The sequence below is a fragment of the Palaemon carinicauda genome, chromosome 2 (genome assembly GCF_036898095.1).
Source record: "Palaemon carinicauda isolate YSFRI2023 chromosome 2, ASM3689809v2, whole genome shotgun sequence".
NCBI lineage: Eukaryota > Metazoa > Arthropoda > Malacostraca > Decapoda > Palaemonidae > Palaemon > Palaemon carinicauda.
The window spans coordinates 92232116-92250720 of NC_090726.1; positions in this window are offsets into that span (position 1 = coordinate 92232116).

The window sequence follows — 18605 nt, forward strand, 5'->3', positions numbered from 1 at the left end:
ATAAACTATAAAATCTGAAAAAAAAAAACAACACAGGGAAGAGAAATGAGATGGAATATTGTGCCCGAGTGTACCCTCAAGCAAGAGAACTATAACCTAAGACAGAGGAAGACCATGGTACACAGGCTATGGCACTATCCAAGACCAGAGAACAATGGTTTGATTTTGGAGTGTCCTCCAAGAAGAACTTTTTACCATAGCTAAAGAGACTATTCTACCCTTGCCAAGATGAAAGTAGCCACTGAACAATCATAGTGCAGTAGTTAACCCCTTGAGTAAAAAAGAAATATTTGGTAATCTCAGTGTTGGCAGGTGTATGAGGACAGATGAGAATGTGGAAGGAATATGTCAGACTATTCGGTATATATGTGGGCAAACGATAAATATGCCGTAACCAGAGAGAGGGATCCAATACCGTACTGTCTAGCGGTAATATTTCAACGGGTGCTTTATCCCCTGGCCAACCTACTAGTACTATTCCATTCTGATGCAAAGTATGGGGCATGAAGTTGAACCCTAAAATAACTTAAAGTATGATTGTAAGTGGGCTAAGGAAAAAGGCTTTTCAACATCCAGATCTCTGTAATCATAATGGTTCTTTAACTCTATACGAATAATTTAAAATTTTAGATGTGATTTTTTATTGCAATTTTACTTTTTAGAAACACATTCGATCTATTTCTTCTTTAATTGTACATAAAAGAAATAAAAAATTAGCCTTTTGAAAGTCTTTTAAGATTTTCGGATATCAATGTATTCTGAAGAGGTTTTCAAATTCTTTCATTCATGTTTGTTAAGCAGATTCCTTAAATAATTTAATCGGGGGAATTTTTGTTGCTTTCTGTAGTTCTGGCACCTATAGAAGCAATTTATGGGCGTGGGTCACTTTATAGATCTTCAGCATTCAGCTTCTGTTAATCTGCCACGATATCATGCTGTCTTGTAACCGAATCCACGCGTTCCCATTACTGCATAACGAGAAATCAGGCCTTCTGACAAGGCTTTGAAAAAGAAGGGAATCATTCTTTTCAGCGACGTTCACCGGTTGCCTTAGTTCTTCCAGTTTACAGTGCAATGTTTATATGTTTACGTATTTTTTTTTTTTTGCATATGGCCAATATATCCTGTCAAAATTTGTGTTGCAAATTGATATTTTTCATTTACCTGTTTGCATATAGTCAAGGATATTATATATATATATATATATATATATATATATATATATATATATATATATATATATATATATACATATATATGTATATATGTATATATATATATATATATATATATATATATATATATTTATATATATACATATATATACATATATATATATATATATATATATATATATATATATATATATATATATATATATATATATATATATATATATATATATATAAATATATATATATATATATATATATATATATGTATATATACACAGTATATATATACATATATATATATGTATATGCATATATATGTATATATTTCTATTTATATATATATATATATATATATATATACATATATATATATACATATATATATATATATATATATATATATATATATACCTATATATATATATATATATATATATATATATATATATATATATATATATATATATATATATATATGTATACATAATGCCTAAATAATGGTGACTTCATGATGTTCATGTCATATTAGTACGATGAGGTTGGTAATTGCTATTTGGTCTAATTATTAGTATTTCTTCATTCCATATTAATTAATTGACTGTACAAAACGTAACACAGTTCTCAGTAAAATAATATCTATATGTAACTTTATAATCACAATAACATGAAATATATAACAAAGTTTCATCTTATTCCTTTTCAAACATACCTACTGTATGTAGACAAAACATCTTGAATTTTGACTCGACGTCAGTGTAGGGAGTATGAGAATGAAATTCTATGCTCGGAATTGTTTCAATTTGATGTTCTGTGAATTTCAATATTCGGAAGATTTCAAATATTTTCGTGAAGGTTTACCATACTCTGGACTGTTTTGGAATTACGAGGAAATCTTTGGCCCATGTGTATAGTTCCCATAGGTTTTTAGAAATAACTTGCTCCTTTTAGTTACTTGGCATCAGTTTCTTGACGTCTACTAATATATGTCTACTTTATTTGCGCAACATGTAGTTAAGACGTGAATTTATAACCCCTTTTGGCAAATGGTTTATATTATGATGTTTTTTTTTCTTTAATTAACTTATTTTAATGTTCTAATGGAATCGTCAAAATATCCAGGATGAGAATATCAATACCCATTTTCAAAGTGAACGAACAAACTTATTAGATTTTTTAATGCTCTTGTTAATAACCATGTTTCATGATGAGGATTCAGTCACTATTTTCCTTTTTATTTCGTCCAAGTTATAATTTTCACCAATAAATCAAGAGCAAGTTGATATATTTCCCCTTTCCTTTTAAGGTTTCTCGTAAATCACACCTTCCTGTTCCGGGTTCTACCATGCCGTAAGCCAGGATTCGAATAAATTAGTTACCTTATCGCAGCAATGACACATTTACTCCTCAATGAATGTCTCTCGGTCTTAGAACTACTAATAGGGTAATTAGTGCTGGGTAGATAAGTTTTTTCTTTTTAGTTAAACATGTTGAGTATGAATGTGAACGTGAACTAGGTTTTTTGAAGTTTTATTTTGTTGATGGATTTTGATTTGAATACCTTCATAAGAATTTAATCTAACTATATTTTCAAGGTAGGGGTATACTGCAATGGGTAGCATATCCTAACGTTTATTGATAAAAATCGGAAAAATACTGCATTCGTTTGATGTTACTGTTTTCGATCCCTTTTAATAATAACTTGTCGCTCATATTTTCTTTGTTAAAGCTTTAGATCTGCCAATGCTAGACTTGTAAAGGTGTTGACGAAGTTGTTGTTGCCTGCTTTGTTTTGCAGGACAATCATATTTAAAAGTCTCTTTTTCATATTTGTTTTTCATCCGTTTGGGTGGCTACGTTTGTTTTCGGCATGCATGGTGGCAGAGCTCATTGTAATATCTTGTTGATATAAAGTATGAATCAGATAGTATACAAAAAGTGCTGTAGTATATAATAAACTTTATGAAATTTCGACAAATTAGGGGTTTGGGAGCAAAACAAAAATAAATAAACATAAGTATCAATTATGTTTGAGGATTCCCATACCTAATTCGAATTTGAAGAGAATCTTAACTGCAAATCTCCTAATTAAAAGATATATCAGGATCCACACTCCTGGAATGAGTATACATAAATTCATGGAAGTGTTGTGGGGGCCGATGTGGTAACGTCTCTAACTGGTGAACGCTAGACTGGGGTTCGAGTCCCATTCAAACTTGTTAATTTCTTTGGTTGCTACAACCTCACCATCCTTTTGAGCCATTGCCTAGCCCTAGCATGAAACTTGAATAGTATACATATATATATATATATATATATATATATATATATATATATATATGAAGCTAGCATGAAACAAGAATAGTATATATATATATATATATATATATATATATATATATATACTATTCTTGTTTCATGCTAGCTTTCTTTACCACAAGCGAAGACTTTCCACTTAGGTAATGTAAGCACAAAATATTAACTTTATCATTATTCCCAAACTTGAACATACTATGTTAATTTAATGATGGAATTATGCAGTGCGCCTATTAGTGATGAGTCAACCTATATTCATATACAAATTCAAATAGGAGGAGTCTCCTTGGTTTTAATTGGCCACCTTTATCCAAACATTTCGTCTTTTTGTTTTTCTCTTCTAGTACCTTTTGTAGTTTACTAGTTTCATAGCTTTGTATATCCTTGTGAATATTGTCTCCCCATAATTCCATGACGGGAGAATATGTTTTGAGCTATTAATGTTTCGAATATATTTTGTTTCTTGTAGTGTGGATCTTTGTAATGGAATATTTGAATCTAACGCTACTAAATCTTACACACAAAATGGGGTTTCTAGGGTTTAGGTCGTCAATATTCACTCCTCTGTGTTCTTAGCTTGTACAGGTTTTTATGCCTTTAGGAAGATACTATCAACAGTACTAGAAATTGGCGTGAATTCAGTTTATATTTTTAATTATAAATATAGATTATTTATGATGTAGGCGAACTTGAATATCTAAAACATCAGAAGTCCAATTTCGTTACTTAGACTGTATAGTATATCCTGTTTATAATACCTTTATAACCTATATTTTACTGCTATCCAGTCAGTTAATAGCTATATTGTTAATAAAGTATTTATACATTTCCTAGAGAGTAAATATTGCATTGCATTTTTATTTGGTTTTTAGGAGATATATTTAATGATATTTATCATAAGCAGTATAAATTAACAAACTTGCAATTAAACTGCCCAATGAGTCGATTCCTGAAATGATCGAAATTAGTAATTCTGTACATGAGAAAGAATCTCTAAAAGTGCAAGAAGTAACAGTGACAGATAGCATATACCCCATTGTTAAATGTTTGGAGAGAGAGTGATTTTTATGACAAGAATCTCCGGCACCATATAGACTTGGTTACCAAGGATCACTATGAAAGTTTTCCATGCATAAATATCATAACACAAACACTGAATTTAATCTAAACTCTCATTAGCATTACCAATGTTATCTCCTTCAACTGATATCCTCTACTATACCGTACATACATTGGTTCATGTTTCTTGATTGCGGCCTTGGCTAAATTAGGCTCACCTTTCGAACATTGGATGTACAGTAAATATGTTTATAGAACAGTGCGCATACATGTGAAAGTAATTAACTACTTCCATCAACGTAAATGCTTCTGTAAACAATATTTAACAATATTTGATACAAATGGAGGAATGAAAATAGCCTGTCATACAAGCTTTTTTTGTATGTATAGGCTTATATAGCTATGAATGATGTTGAGTGGTTATGTGATTATATATATATATATATATATATATATATATATATATATATATATATATATATATATATATATACATACATATATATATATATATATATATATATATATATATATATATATATACTTACGAAGCTGGTCCAGTGTAGAGTAAATACATTAATCATGTATTTTATTTATGTTTTCGTATGTGTATTGAATAGGTGAATAGCCAGGTCTTAAGATGAGTTCCTCTCATGTAGGTATAAGCATAATATGTAAATTACGTAAGAGTTTCTTCGTTAATTTATCTGTATTCTTCATTCAAGTCAGTATATCTAAATTTACGTTGCTTTTAAGAATTAACTTTTTATTTCCTGTTTTTGGTTACGAAGTCTTACTTTATCTGCCAAGTGCTTTGGAAGGATCTCGAAAATCCTAGTGTTAGATTATATTTTTTTTTTTTATTTCTGAGACTGGTGGATGGGCGGAGCAGCTGAGAGGGAGAGTTGCTTGTAACCCAGGTTTATCTCTTGACATTTTTATCTAGTTGATAACTCTGACGCCCTTAAGCCAACCCCCCCACCCCACTCTTCCAGATCTACTTGGAATCTTTGGGAAGTAACTAAGTTCCATATATAAGTGACCCAAGGGATGCATTGATCACATAGAGAATTCCAGCCTCAAGTCATAGCCATCTCTTCCTCTCTTTCTCTCAGACGCCTTTTGTACTAGATCAGTATATTATTTTAAAAGTGTTCAGTGAATGTCAAAGTTTTCGTGTGACAGATCTATTCAAACATAGTGAGTAATAATAATTCTCTTAGATGTTTTTGTAACTGGTCTTGTAGAAACGTACGAGGTATTTATATCGTGATCTGGTTATTTATTTTCATCAAGTATCAAACCTAATGTTGTTGTAAAATTAAATTTCAAGTGAAGCAAGTGATTATATAATTTTCAGGGTGTAATTGATTCTTTTGTCTTAGTCTAAGGTTTATTCAGATTCAATATTTCAAGTTAGGTGATCATATAAATTTCAGCGTGTTATTATTTCTTTTGTCTTAGTCTTAGGTCTAATCAGATTTAATATTTCGAGACAAGTGATTATACAATTTTCAAAGCGTAACAATTTTTTCTTAATCTAAGTTTTGTTCAGACTCAATATTTCGAGTGATTTATTTTTGTTTTCATGTAAATTCGTTCAAGATGTAATCTATATAAAAAATATTTATTTTTGTAAAAAGTGCATGCTCGCTCTTATCCTGTTGAAGAATTGAAGGAAGTGGTTTTAAACAGCTCTTAAGGATATTTACCCAGTGTTGTTTTGAGTGTACTTAAGAGATGTTTGATATTCAGTGTTTTGTATATTGCTGACTGGGAATTATATAACTGTCTTGGAGCTCGGGTGTTAATATTTTCCCATGTAACAGATTTAATGTAAAAACAAACAGGGGATTTTGGAACTCGAGAGGTTGTATAGCTTGCCAGCCGTAATATATGTAATATTATATTTTGGTTCCCAGACACAGAACCTTAGTATGATAATACATGTATATATATATATATATATATATATATATATATATATATATATATATGCATATATACATACCTATATATATATATATATATATATATATATATATATATATATATATATGTATGTATATATACATATATATGTATATATATACATATATATATATATATATATATATATATATATATATATATATATATATATATATACATGTATATATATACATATATATATATATATATATATATATATATATATATATTAGGAGTACTAATTACATTCATATCTTAATTCTTTTATTCTTACTTATTGAGCTATGGAGATGCAATAAAGTAAATTTAAGTACATCCTATTCCTCTATAGGAAATCAGGGACGATACAAAACCCCTTTAAGTGAAATCATTTGAGTTACACAATGCAATATTATCGGCACACAATAATATACCTTCTACACACAAACAGTCAATTCACTCTCTAAACAATGCCATCACACGGATTCGTACAGCATCAAGCCCCGAAATAGCCTCTTTGGATCGAGTTGCTAACTCTAACAAGCCTATTCGACGTCTGATTGCCTAATAGAAGGCAATTACTCAATGCGAAGGAACTCCCCTTTCTGACTTCCCTTTGAACGTCTGTGTTGTAGATTACTCTGTCCTGATCGACGGTTCTCAGATCTGGGGACGGCGCTGCACTAAATGTTCAGGATACTGTGTATTATATCAGAGCTTTTTTTACTTTGCATTCAATGTTGTACTCTAATGGTAATATTGCCTTCATCTATGAAGTTATATGGTGGTCTTGCACGCCCCCTAACATGCTGTATATTCGTAAAATTTCTCAGGAATGATTTGAATGGTCTTGCTGAATATTTTACAACGCCACTATTAATTGGCTCTTGTTCGAAGGCATCTTGGATTGACACTAATAAAGCTTTGAGGATTTGTCGGTATAAAAACCATTTATTTCACTCATTCGAAAGTTAGTCTTTTAATTATTTAACATATCAAACACAGAGATCAGATTGATGAGCAGAATTTGATGATTTTGGTATTTACCATTGATTCATTATTATAGATTAATAGTTTCACTTTCAACAGCAATGCAGGTCTATTGTCGTTTGAGGGATTTTCTTTATCTCTGCCATGACCGGAAATTCATAATCTCTGAATGTTTTTAAATTTGTGTTAATGTTCACGATGATCTGAAAATAATTATGTATCGTTTTTGTTTTGAATTTTGTTAACGGGGAGAATTGCTACTTTTATATGCCAATGTTACTTATAGCCTTTGACAACATACTTAAGACTGAACTATCAAATCTGCTCTACATTCATTCGGTTCTCTCTAAGCATGAACTTCCATGAACTTTGAATCAGTTGATCATCATATCCTCATTAGTTAGAAATTTAGCACTTGCAGTTTTCACAGTATCGCTTTTGAAGGAATGATATACGAGAATATTACTGGCGTGTTAAAAGTAATCTTCCTGAAACTAAATTCAATAATGTGTATAGGTATTAATCTAAATGGAATTCTTTGAAGCTATTTCAATCCATTCCCAGAGTTAGGGCTCTTCATGAAGGCTGTATAATGGCTTGGTGAGATAAATTCCACTTTACCGTTATCTAATATATATATATGTATATATATATATATATATATATATATATATATATATATATATATATATAAATATATATGTGTATATATATATATATATATATGGATATATATATATATATATATATATATATATATATATATATATATATATATATATATATATGGGTATATATGTATATATATATATATATATATATATATATATATATATATATCATACGAATTTATTAATATACCAACTTATAGGTGACGTAAAATCAGCAATCCCTTATATTCACGTTTAACTCGTTTATTAAGTCTACTTGTAAGTATGATAAAACCTCTGCATATTCAATAACACCATGTTCCAGAAAGTTCATCAATGTGAAGATAGAATCACAATCAGAAATTATTTGATAGTCCAGTCTGATCGGTTGCTAAGAATATTGTTCTCATTTAATTCATGACTCTCAGTATTTCACGTTTCCTTTGATAAAAATTTATTTACTGAAATTATATATGGAATGTCAAGAAATTCAAAATATCATCTCATACACAATGTTATTTTCCTTAATATCATTTATGTGGTATTTAGCAACGGAGCATTTTACATATTAACTACAAATTGATTTGAAATGTTTTTATTTATTAAAGTGGATGCAAAAATAGGGAATAGTAGTCCCCATAAAGAAAGGAAGAAGTTAATGAATACATTTCCACGAAAGGCATTTCTTGATCTTTGGTATTCAGATTTCTTTTAACCCATACTATTAAGATCTGGTTTAGAAAGGTAACATAGTAAAATTAGTTGCTATTTACATTCACTTTTGGCGGCTGTGAAAAATATATCATTGGGAGAAGTTGATGTCTAAATTAACCTGATATGTAGCGTATATTATTCTGATTGAGTCATATGTCATTAATTATTTGAAAACGTAGTTTCACAATAACAGAAACACATTGATATAGATATATAGATAGATAGATAGATAGATAGATAGATATTCAAATAGGCAAGAAATATCTTTTAGTAACGAATTCCCTCTGCCATGGGATCACAAACCCATGGATACCCATATAATCAGTAGAATTATATATATATATATATATATATATATATATATATATATATATATATATATATATATATATATATATATATATTATATATATATATATATATATGTATATATATATTTATATATACATATATATGTATATATATATATATATATATATATATATATATATATATATATTCATAAATATATTTATATATATATATATACATATATATATATATATATATATATATATATATATATATATATATATATATATATATATATATGAATGTATGTATGTATTTATGTATGTATGTATGTATGTATGTATGCATAAACGATTCAAAGAGTGCCTAGATGGAGATTTTAAGAAATTAGTTTGGAAAAATTCTGGAATTAACATTTGCAACTCAAGTTTTGAATATGACATAGTTATGTTTAGTAAATCATGGGATGAATTGCAAAAGATGATAGAAGATATGAATAGAGAAAGCAGAAATGTCGGATTGTAAATGAATATGAGTGAAACTAAGATAATGTTTAATGAAAATATAGAGACAACAAATAATGGTCATGGACGAACCTCTAGGGATTGTTAATGAATATACGTATTGAGAACAGACAGTGTTTCCCCAGGATATGAGACCGAAATTAAAACAAGGATAAGCATAGTATGGAGAACTCTTGGTAAACAAAATGAGGTTAAGAACAGTAAAATGCCACTTTCTGTGAAAAGTATGTAATGAGATGGTCCTATCATTATTAACGTATGCATCAGAAACTTAGAGACTTACTAGTGCCTTATAACATATGCTGGTTACAACTCACAGAGCTATGGAAAAAATAATGATACGAATAACACTAGACATTGGGTAAGAGCAAATGGGTCCGTAAAGATTGCCTAAGATGAAAGAGAAGACGATGGATTGGCAACGTAAGAAAATTTTCGGGTAAACACTGGTAAAGAAAGACCTTAAAAAGACGCGAGTGGAAGGACATGTCTAAGGTCTCTGTTTTGTATTGGACTAGTAACGGCTGGTAATGATGATGATGATGATTATGACGTATGAATATTTATATGCAAATATACACATACATAGACAAACACACACACACACACACACATATATATATATATATATATATATATATATATATATATATATATATATATATATATATATATATATATATATATATACATATATATATATATATATATATATATATGAAATCTGGGTAAAACTTTATGGCACTCTATGAATATACTTCATTTTAATCCTCAATAATATAACAACAGGTTCGTTTTGGAATATTCGTTATATTCAATCACGATATTTTTTGTGACTTGCGTTTTAAGTGTGTGTGGTTGTCCGATGGAACACCGCTGGAATCTACAATTGTAAATCCCATGATACAAAAGACGTTCGCACAATAGCCTCTTGTCACAAAAAGATTTACTGTATTGTTGCCTTGAATTTTCCATGCATTTACCTTTTACTGTGTCCTGTTGTGAATAGGGAGTAGTGCTGGATATTACATAAAATGACATTAAGAATAAGAATGCTAGTGCAATCTCCTCTATATAATAAAGAGCAATTGTCTTTGTATATATATATATATATATATATATATATATATATATATATATATATATATATATATATATAAGTGTATTCGACCCGTCAAAACTGATACACACACAGAAATAACCCTTCCCACCACTCCCCCTTTTCTTACTACAGCACGCTAGGTAGGGCAATTTGTGGGTGTGTTGTATTCCGAGTGGTTGCCCATTGACGTGACAGTAAAGATATATATATATATATATATATATATATATATATATATATATATATATATATACATATGTATATATACATAAGTATTTATATATATAAATATGTACATATATATATATATATATATATATATATATATATATATATATATATATATATATATATATATATGCAGGGTGATCTCATAGTGGGTGGACAGTGATTGATTACATTCATATTGAGATTAAATATACATATAATTATATTTACTAACACAATTATTGCATTAACAATTAAATTTTTTTTATGAACAATAATACTAAAGCCCTTCATTTTTATTAAGAACGAAAGTACAAAAGCCCTTAAATCTTATCAAAGCAGGTCCTCGAACTGTTTTCCATCACATATTACACAGCTTTGAAGTCTGCCTTTAACGCTTCGACAAATCACCAATCCTTTTTTGGTTTTCGAATGTTAATTTTGTCCTTGAGTACTCCCCAAAAGAAAAAAAGGCATTGGTGTCCATTCATTTGGACCGCTTCAGCCAATCCATTTCTCGGGAAATGTTTAAACAAAGGCTTTTGTATTGTTGTTCACAGTAAAATGTAATTGTCAATGCAATAATTGTGTAAGTAAATATAATTGTATATAAATGTAATCTCAAAATAAATGTAATCATTTACTGTCCACATACTTTTGGACTACACTGATATATAAGCAATAGATACCTCCTTATATCAAATTTGCTCTGCCTTGGGATCAAAGACCTAAGGAGGAATTAACTTTTGGATAATAGCTTCTGGCCGGCTAGGGATTTGAACCAAGACAAGGTCGGATTTGAGGTTACAGTGACGCTGTCTCTTTACCACTAGACCACAAAGAAGGAGTCACTATAACCTCAGTTTCAACTTGGCACAGGTTTGAATTCTTGGCCCGCCAGATGTTATTATCACAAAGGTAGTTTCCCCTTGGATTTTTTATCCCAAGACAGAGTTAATTCGATATTAAAAGGTATTTATGGCTTACATAAAAATCACGAGCAAATGTGATAGTTTATCATTGTTTATATATATTTATCTATCTATCTATATATATATATATAAATATATATATATATATATACAATATATATATATATATATATATATATATATATATATATATATGTACATATATATATATATATATATATATATATATATATATATATATATATATATATATATATATATATATATATATATATATATATACATACATACATATGCATATGAACTGTATATAATGTCAGACGTTTACTCTTTATTTTATAGCGGAGATTTCTTTTGTGGTACGGTTAGCAGTATTGACAAAGGTATGAATAATGACCATTCGGTCCCTCCCCGTCCCTTGGGTAGCGTGAAAGGGTATAGTCATACTCTGGTGGAAAGGGGTAGGGTTTGGGAAGTGTTGAATCTGTGTGTGTGTGCATTTGTTAAATATTTAGCCTTCATATTTGACGGGTCGCATACACTAGATTATGTATAATATATAAACAAATATATATATATGTATATATATATATATATATATATATATATATATATATATATATATATACACATATATACTGTATATATATATATATATATATATATATATATATATATATATATATATATATATATATATATATATATATATATATATATATATATATATATATATATGATAATCGTCATCATTATCATCATCTTCTCTTACGTCTATTGACGCAAAGGGCCTCGGTTAGATTATGCCAGTAGTCTATATCATGAGCTCTCAATTTAATACTTCACCACTCATCACATCTCACTTCACGTTTCATAGTCCTCAACCATGTAGTCCTGGGTCTTCCAACTATTCTATAGCCTTGTGGAGGAGCCCAGTTGAAAGTTTGACGAACTAATCTCTCTCAGAGAATACAAAATGCATGCCCAAACCATCTCCATCTACCCCTCACCACAATCTCATCCACATATGGCACTCGAGTAATATCTTTCATAGTTTCCTTTCTAATCATGTCCAACTATTCAACTCTCAATATTTTTCTAATAGGTTTGTTCCCAAATCTACTAAATATGTCGGAGATTGTTTCATAATTATACCACAATTCATGTCCAATAGGTAACACAGTAGTAAGTAGTAGGTTGGCCAGGGCATAAGCCACCCGTTGAGATACTACCGCTAGAGAGTTATGGGGTCCTTTGAATGGCCAGACAGTACTACATTTCATCCTTCTCTCTGGTTACGGTTCACTTTCACTTTGCCTACACATACACCGAATAGGCTGGCATATTCTTTGCTTATTCTCCTCTGTCCTCATACAGCTCACAACACTGATCACAAAACTATTCTTCACCCAAGTGGTTAACTACTGTACTCTAATTGTTCAGTGGCCACTTTCCTCTTGGTAAGGGTAGAAGAGACATTTTAGCTATGGTAAGCAGCTCTTCTAGGAGAAGGACACTCCAAAATCAAACCATTGTTCTCTAGTCTTGGATAGTGTCCTAGCCTCTGTACCATGGTCTTCCAGTGTCTTGGCTCTTGAGGCTAGAGTTCTCTTGCTTGAGTGTACACTCGGGCACACTATTCTGTCTGGTTTCTCTTTCTCTTGTTTCGTTAAAGTTTTTATAGTTTATATAGGAAATATATATTTAGATGATGTTACTGTTCTTAAAATATTTTATTTTTCCTTGTTTCCTTTCTTCACTGGGCTATTTTCCCTGGTGGGGCCCCTGGGCGTATAGCATCTTTCTTTTCCAACTAGGGTTGTAGCTCAGCAAGTAATAATAATACTAATAATAATAATAATAATAATAATAATAATAATAATAATAATAAACTGACATTTAGCCTGATTTTTACATGTAATTTCAAGTGATTTGATTTCCAGATTTTACATATCCTAGCCATTGTCTGATTTTCCTTTTTACAATCTTTCACGAAACTCCAATTCCAATGACTCTGTATTAGAGATCATAGTTCCTAGATACTTAAATGATTCTACCTCATTAATCTTTTCTCTTTTCAATGATTTTTCATCTTTCATTGCATATTCCGTTCTCATCATCTATGTCCTTCTTCTATTTACCTTCAGCCTAACCTCGTGTGATATTTCCTATATTCTGGCAAGCAATCTATGCAAATCATGAGTTGTTCTGTTAATAAGTACAGTATTATCAGCATACTCTAGGTCAACTGATTTCCTGTTACCAATCCAGTCCGATCCTTTTCCACCATCTCCAACATTTCTATGTATTATAAAATCCATGGAGGATAAGCAACATAAGCGACAACACATTCCCTTGGAGTACAACGCTATTCACGGGAAATTCATTTAATATGAATCTACTAACATTAACTTAGCACTTGCTATGCTCATGGACGGGCTTAATCAAATTTACATATTTATGAGGAATTCCATAATTACGAAGGAGTCCACAAAATTGGCCAGTGAATACTTTCAAAGGTTTTTTTATAGCCCACAAATGACATCAAAAGAGGATTTCTATATTCTACGCATTGATGAACATTACTCGAAATGAAAATTTGGTCAGTACAACTTCTACCTTTTCTAAATCCTGCTTATTCATCTTTCACCTTTTCCTCAGTCGTTCTCTCTAGTCCCTTTAGAATAAGCATGCTATGTATTTTCATGACAACTGACGCAAGTATGATGCTTCTGTAATTCTTGCTATCAGGCAGGACTACCTATTTTTGTTTTTGTTTTTTCACCAACACTCCTAACTCCCATTCATCAGGTTTAGCCTCTTCATGCCACATTCTACAAAATATTCTTGTAGGTATTCTATGGGTCACTTCACATGCAATATATATATATATATATATATATATATATATATATATATATATATATATATATATATATATATATATATAATATATATATATACACACACACATATATATATATATATATATATATATATATATATATATATATATATATATATATATATATATATATATAATATATATAAATATATATATATATATATATATATATATATATATATATATAGTAAATAAGATAGATATATATGCTCATATGTATACACATACTATGTATGTGTAAATGTTTGTGTATTTGTAGCGGCCCATGCCATAACGTTCTTGACTGGTAAGTTCCTTTGGTCGCTGCAACCTCACCATCGCTGTGAGCAAAGGATGAAGGGTTTGAGGGATCCTGTAGGTCTATCTACTGAATCACCAGCTGCCATTGTCCTGCCCTTCCTAGTCCTAGCTAGGGTGGAGAGGGAAATTGGGCGCTAATTATATATATATTATGGTCAGTCTCTAGAGCATTGTCTTGCTTCACAGGGTAATTTCAGTGTCTTTTGCCTCTGCAATTCATAAGTGGCCTTTAGATATTTAAAAGAAATGTAAGTTACTATTTACAAAACATATGTTTCAAATATCTAACTTTCTGAAAAACAAAGTACTGTACATCATTATTGAACCAATCATTCCAAGATTATTTTGCGACCACTTTCATTTTTTTCCCCTGAAGTTCTCGTGTTTCACACAAATATTTGCATGTTTCCTTCCAATTTGATCTTTTAGAATGCAGGCCATTGAAAAAACACCACTCGTCAAACAATTTACTGTAGGAACACAGGAAAATGCCACTTCTAATACAATGAGGGATCACCATTAAAGATCCACAGCAACTGGAGTGGCCAGGCACTTCAGGTGTCATGTGACAATCATCACATGATACCCCTCAAGGCATGTCAAGCTGGTAACGTTCAAGATCGACCACGTTCAGGACACCCGAGGGCAACAACACCAGAGCAAGATCGCAGCATCCAGGTTACTCATCTGTGTTACAAACAACTATAAGCAGCACAAACAGCTGAAGCCATTCAAGGGCCTTGGTGTCACATCTCTGCAGACACTATTCGTCATTGTTTGAGGGCAGTAGGAATCATGTGTTGCCGTCCTCACGTAGTAGGCCTACTGATTCTGACACAATGTCACAGTCATGATCATCTACATTGAGCTCGACAACACCAGCATTGGCGACGTTAACAGTGGCAACAAGAGTTAACTGGTGAGTCCTGATTCAACATGTCCCACGCCGATGGCAAATTGCGCATATGGAAACAACATAATGAACGTTATGCCAACTGCTGTGTTGTCAATGCTGAATGCTGGGTAGAAGGAAGTCTCATGGTCCGGGTGGTTTCAGTTAATACCACAAAACGCGTTTGCATGTGTTTTATTATCGTATGACTGCCATAACTTACAAAGACTAAGTCCCACAACACCATATGTAATATTATTTCAAAACAAGCCTCGACAAAAGATTTTTCAATAGGACAATGCTCATCCTCACACGGCACTGGCCTCTATAGAATTTCTTTGATGGAACAGCATTACGGTACTTGCCTAGCCCTCTCTCTCTCACCAGATATGGCTCCAATCGAGCATGTGTGGAATGAAATTGGAAGACAGGACACAAGCAGCTCCTCCTTCTCAGAACATTAGAGATTCAGAAGCTAGATTAGTCAGGGAATGGAATGTTGTGCCTCTTGTAGCCAATGAGAGTCACACATATTACTGAATGATGTACTGTTCTGTGACGTTTTTGGTGTTTGCAGGTTGAGTGATGACACGTGCTTTCACATTAAACTTGAGTGATGTTTTTTTTGAGGTTCTGTATATATAATTTTTTGATTCACGAAGTCTTTTTAAGGCATTGCAAGTCTTTTAACTCTGCTAACCTTTTGGCTTTACAGATTTTAGTGGTTCCACTCAATAAAATGTAGACTACAGAAAGCAAAATAAAAAGTTTTCTTGAGTTCCAGCACATGTGGGTCTGCTTGGAAATGATGATAGCTTGGCAAAGCAAGCAGCAGTTGAGTTACTTTCAAGCAGATGTCCTTTGACATGGAATTATATTTACCCCGATGTCATTAAGTCAATTGTCAAAGAATATTGATATTGTTGGGACCCTGCTAGCCTTAATAAAAGGAGGAAGGTGATGAAAAAAGTTGTAGATTTGGAGTTACATACCTAGAAATTGGTAAACAACACAGCAGATTACGAACATGACATGCTCGACTGACTATTGAATACTTTATATATAGAAATCACAAACAATTTTATAATGATTGCTCAGTCCTATTAACTGTGAGGTATTTTGTGGTTGAGTGCCCCATTCTTGGCAGGTAGATCCTTGACACGATTCTTGGAGAAGATGTAGTTCATGACTCTAGAGGCATTTTATGAATTCATTTCAAAAGCAGATCTTCTACAAATGATTTGATTTTTTTATATTAAGGGATGCAAGTTTATAATTTTCTTTTGTTATTTTTCAACAATTGTTATCAGCGGTAATGACTTTTGATGTCACAACACCTGAGAAATTAAAATCAGTCAATCCCCCGAAGTCTCTCTCTCTCTCTCTCTCTCTCTCTCTCTCTCTCTCTCTCTCTCTCTCTCTCTCTCTCGTTTGTTTGTCTGCTAAGATTTTAAGTATGTGTTCCTTGCGACTAACATTTCATACTCCAACTGTAGAACTGCTTAGTCACTTTCGTCCTTCCAGTTTGCTTTTAAATTTCCCTCAAAGAGTGACCCTGAGACCTTTGAGACTACGTGCTTGATTGAAAAATTTTAAGTTTTCCAGTTTTCAGTGACTAAGTTGTCATGCAGACGCTGTGATTTAGAAAAATGTTTAGCCTTTTGTGATGTGAAGTTACAGCTTTTGTAACAAACCCTGGAAATATCTGTTCATACCCAATGTATCTTTATCAAGGGTCAGATCTGAATTGATATGAAAACTGAAAATCCTCTAATCACTCACGAAAGTTTGTGCTCTTGGGCTACTGAGAATTAGTATCTGTTGTTAATAGAGAGGAAATATAACTCAAAAAAGGAAATATGCATTCATCACTCTTGCCCTGAACGTGAACAGGGACTGGGAGCTGGGGTGAAATGAACTCATTCTTATACACAGAAAGAATTTATTGGTCAATTCAAGGTTAATGAAATCGATTGCACAATTTATATTTTGAGATAGAAATGATTCGTATGGAATAAGGTCCCTTAAGACAGCCGCTATAAAGTTATTGAACACTCACTTGTCATTCCACCGTAAGGCTTCCATCAAGGAAACTTTACGAGGCTGCAGGGGCAGCTTCCCTTCGGAAGGCCCATCAGTAAATTTCTTCAGTCTTGGTACTCTATAATACTCGTTACGGACTGCATAGTTGCAAGAGGCCTTGTCTGGCCAAATGGGCCAGGCGATCTACAAACAACAAAGTACGTCCATGTAATATGCAATGAGTATGTGAATGATCCGAAAGATTTTTGTTTCAGGAAACATTCTAATAAAACTGAGAAGGAAACCATTATTTAAACATCATTGAAGTTCACCTCAAAGCGGTTTCAAGAGGTTCATAAGTTATAACAACCTTGTAAAAAAATTAAATTGCTGTATTTTGTATTTTCTGTCGTTTGTAAGTCTTTTGATGTGAAGGCGCGTGAGGACTTTTCCGACAAAAGGTTTGCATGCATGACCGCATGATTGGCATGAGATTTCTCAGATTGATTTTCATATTTTTCAGTTCTTTCCTTGAATTTTGGTGTAAATTTAAGTTAGCTTTGTGTAAAACGTACTTTG